This window comes from Camelus dromedarius, chromosome 2 (assembly GCF_036321535.1).
Source record: "Camelus dromedarius isolate mCamDro1 chromosome 2, mCamDro1.pat, whole genome shotgun sequence".
NCBI lineage: Eukaryota > Metazoa > Chordata > Mammalia > Artiodactyla > Camelidae > Camelus > Camelus dromedarius.
In genome coordinates, this window is record NC_087437.1 from 23,866,582 (window position 1) to 23,871,551 (window position 4,970).

The following is a 4,970-nucleotide window of genomic DNA, read 5'->3' on the forward strand; positions in this document are numbered from 1 at the left end:
AAAGATGATTTATTTATTATTTCTTAAAGCAATTTATGCAAAATCTATTATATAATTAGAGAAATTGAGTAAAATTATTTTTTTGATTAAATATAAATATGAAAAGAAATTGTTTCTATGGAAACTAATCTGAATTCTTTGAAAATACTTATTAAATCTAGTCACTGAAGATGATTCCTATTGAGTTAGTCAAGGGTGACACCAATGTCAAAGACTGGAAGATGACAGCAAATTATCTAGTGTTCTGCACAAATATTTTAAAGAATTTATTTTACATGTATTTTTTAAAACATACACATCTTTAACAATATGATTCCTTACTTTGTATTGACATTTTTACTTAAATAGCTGTTAATCTCAATCTCCTTAAATAAATAGGCTTTGACTGTTTTGAGAATTTTCAGTTTCAGAAACCTTTGAGTATTACTAAAAATCAGCCGTTTTCATTTTCTGCTGTGGTTCTGCTACAGGAACCTGCTCAAGTGGCTTGACCTATATTAGGTCACTTAATCCTCACACAGACCTTATGAGGTAGATACTGTTGTCGTGTTCACCTGACAGTTGAGGAGGTTAACGTACAGAGAGGGGCACTTCTTAGAAGAGGCAGGGTCAGGTGCAGGAATGGTGGGCTAAGAAAGCAGGCAGGGCGTGGTGGGTGGGGACAGGGACAGGGACAGGGCAGGAGCTGGGCAGGTCTCTGAGCCCACCCACCCAGGGAACTCTGCAGAGCTCGGAGGATTAAGTGTGTCTTGGAAGCATTTGTGAAATCATTTTCCCCTTAAATGATAGCAGAAATTCTCTATTGAGTTAGTTCCTTCTAATTACCCTAAAGTTACTAAAGCTCTTTTTGAGCCCAAACTCCATTCAACCTCAATACCTGAACTGGAAAGAGTAGCTGACTGGGTGCTAGGAGCCCAGGCATGATTTTCTGAATATTTTAGCTGCCTCTGCCTGGAGCATCTCTTCTGCCCCAGCAGCTACTCTGCTTTAGCTCTTCCCTCCCCCTCCCACCCCCAAAGCTCTCTGCCCAGGTACTGGACACTTTAGCCAGACCACCCACCCAGAACTTCTCAAAGGCTGAAAACAGCTCCATTCCCTGCCTCTGCATCCTCTTCCCACACTTACCCCTTAGTCAGGGACATCCAGTGACTCAGCTTTCACTGTCACAACCCACCCCACGGTGGGCTGGTTCCTAGGCCCTAGGTGTGCCCTCGACTTCCCCTCTCCTGGGCCTCAGGCACTTCCAGAGCAGGACAAGAAGCTTCCCACCCTTTGTCTTCCCTCTCAGGACAAGGAACTCGGGGTGTAGGGCTGGAGGGGTAGGAGGATGAAGGGGTGGGAGTGCAGAAGCCACTTCCCCGTCCTAGGATAATGTAGACTCAGTACTGTCTGCAGTTGTGCCCCAGCCCAGCCACGTGGGGCACGTGGCCCCAGAAGGAGTGGCCTCACTTTGCTTTCCTGAGCTTCTCTGCTCTGATAGGTTTCTAACGCGATCATTAGGTTTGTCTACTTGTTGAGTCTCTTTAGACTGAAAGATGCTATCTCCCCTCCTCCTTCACACACCATCACCCATCAACTCCCCTCAACTCCCCTCACATTCACACACCCAGACACAGCACTCAGATTTCTAGCCAGTTCTGGATCTGTGAATGCCTCCTGAGTGATGATATGACTAAAGAAATAAATTGGGCAAATCTCCGGTCTCTGCCTTCAGACTGCTTTGAATTGTGGTGTGGCCTCAGGAGATTTGCTCTGCCTGCTTAAGACTGACTAAAACTGAATATCAGAGAACAATCTGTCCCCAGTTCCCCAGCCCCATGCTAACATGCACTGACTAAAGTAACAGTGAGTTCCAGGTGGGAAAGCTGCAAAAGAGATTCTCTGAGGAGCAGACATTCAGTAAAATCCTCTGGTAAACCAGCCCACATCCTGATCACAAGTTATCACTAGGAGAATTTGAAGTTGAAGTGCACTAAGGGTAACTAAGAACAACCAGATGCAAACTAAGCCCAGCTCCTCACTAGACAAGCACAAGTTACAGGGCAAAAGGCTGACCACAAGGAAAAGCAAGCTCATAGAACACTGAAACAGCATTCCTTCACTACGTGCTGTCCCGTACAGCACATCGAGAGCCCTGTGATGCTGCGTCTTCCTGCACCCGTTAGGTGGTTGCACTTTGTCCCATTTTTGATGATGATCACTTGATCACGGTGGTGGCTGCTACGCTCTGCTGTAAAAGTTACCTCTTCCCCTGCTGAAATTAAGAGGATTTGTGGGAAAGTAATTTCAACTATATGTATCTCATTACCTCACCAGATTTTTTAAAAATTTTATTGAAATGTAGTTGATTTACTATGTTGTATTACTTTCTGGTGTACAGCAAAGTGATTCAGTTATATATGTACGTATATATATATATATATATTTTTTTTTTTTTTATATTCTTTTTATATTCTTTTCTATTATGATTTATTACCAGATATTGAATATAGTTCCCTGTGCTATAAGTGGGACCTTCTGTTCATATATTTTGTATCTAGTAGTTAGTATCTGCAAATCCCCTGAACTCCCAATTTATCCCTTCCCACCCCTTCTCCCCCCAGTAACCATAACTTTGTTTTCTTTGTCTGTGAGTCTGTCTCTGTTTTGTAAATAAGTTCATTTATGTCTTTTTTTTTTTTTCAGATTTCACATAAAAGTGATATCTTATGGTATTTTTCTTTCTCTTTCTGGCTTCACTTAGTATGATGTCTCCAGGTCCATCCATGTTGCTGCAAATGGCGTTATTTTATTCACTTTTATGGCTAAATAGTATTCCATTGCATATATATACCGCTTCTTTATCTAGTCATTTGCTGATGGACATATTTAGGTTGCTTCCATGTCTTGGCTATTGTACATAGACTTTTAACTTAGGCGTTTATTTGTAAGTATATGGGTAGGGATGTGTTGCATCCTTTTTTATTCAATAGATAATAATCTCTTACTAGAATAATTCTGATGCTCAAATTGTCCTGAATTTTGCTGGTTGGTGCCCTTTCCACTTAATCCTTTTGACACGCCACCATCATTCCTTGAGCACCTTCTTGCTGTTCCATGAATTGTTTGAGGCTCATCTTGTACTTTTCTGGACTTGAACTGTAAGATCATTTCTCAAACAGCCCAGTTTGAGTGGAGAATGGTATGTAGAAGTTAGGATGTGGTGGGCAGAATGATGGCCTGAGATATGACACTTTCCCTTTGTTCTTTTCTAGGGTGAAAAAGACAAACAGAGCCCCTGATCCAAATGAGTCCATTACCCCACAGCTCTCTAAGTCACATCATGCTGACAGAATCTCTGAACTGGTAAGGTCTCCGCTCAAAGGCAGACATGGGAAATGGGGGACAAGGTCACACCACCTCTGTAGAATTTTTTGTTCCATATTCGTTGGTCCTTTAAATGTCTCTGATTAAAAAGTGCTGAACTGATTGAACCTTATTAATGAGGTAGCAAAAATAAACACGACTGTGGGAATATCATAGAATTTAGGCCACAGAAACCATTCTACTAAGGCCTACCAATGTCTTCCTTAGTGAAGGCATGTAATACTCATTTAAGTAGGTCATATTCATTAATTGTGTCTGGTATGTGATAAATCCATTCATCTAGAGACAACAGTCTGGTTTGGTCAGAGATAAACTGTCTTATGTTTTTGAAAGTATTCCCTTGGCCCCATCTCATTTTTGCTTCTGGAATTTCTGTTGTGCATAAATTGAAGTCGATGTATCTGTTTCTCAGGAATCACCTTTTCTCTATACACTGTTTATCTGACTTCCAGGAGAATTTTTAAAAATCTCTTTTATTGTATTATCTTTCTATCTAATGAAATCTACTGTTCCAGTGTTTCCATACTTTAAAATGTGGTTATCATACTTCTTAACTTTATTAAAATTTTGCATCATCAGAATTTTCCCTTTTCTCTAATGCCTGTTCCAGAAATAAATATGCAACATTTCCTCAGATCTCATTAAGGTTACAAATTAAGATATTTGTTGCAAGTCCTGGTGTTTTTCTCATTTAAATTTCTAATTTTTCATGTATGATGGTTTTTCTCTTTGTAAATACTTAGTGACAACTTATTTTTTCCGGTATTTGCACTTAAAAGGGTTCTGCAGGCAGTGTGTAGGTTTCTGCTCAAATGTTCTTTGCACAGTTGATGGAGGAAGGAACTGGTCAGTTCAGCTGAAGTTTTACTTTGCTTAACCAGAGATCTTGAGTCCTGTGCAAAGAAGGAGCAGCAACAGGGGAGATTGGAGGAAAAGGGGGAAAGTGCAAGCAAGATGTAGCTGTCACAGAGATCACATCAGTCCTTTAGTGTCCTTTTGGGTTGGTTGTGGTACCTGACTGCTGGCCTGGAAAGCCCTCCCCTTCTCTAACTGGCATAACTAATGCCACTGGGATCCAGCTGTGCAAGTACCTCATCTACCTGGCATGCTGTCTGTACCAACTGTAAACAGAACTGAGTGCCTCAGTTACACTTCATCATGAGAACCCAGCATCTGGTGAATTGATTAGGCTAATGAAAGGTGGTCTGGACACCACTTTTCCCGTAGCCCCCCTGCCCTCCCAGTGTTCTCAACATCAGGAGCCAGTGGTGCTGGAGTTCTGCTGAGGGTGAAAGGGAGCCTCTCCCCTAAGCTCCTATTCCCTAAGCACACTTTCCCTTTGCATGAGGTAACCTGTGAGTTGGACATCTCTCACTTGACTCAGTTTTCCCTACAAACAGAGTATAAAAATTCCTTTAACTTTCTGCCAGGAAGCAAACTTAGTTTCCAGCACTGGAATAGATTTTGCTAAAGATTATCATATGCTTTTGCTCTTTTTAAAGGAGATTTGAAAGGGAAGAAGAGGTAAATGTGTAAAGTCCAGAATACCGTGTGAACTGACTGTTCACGTTTGTTTAAAAACAAAACTCAAATATGCAAAGAAA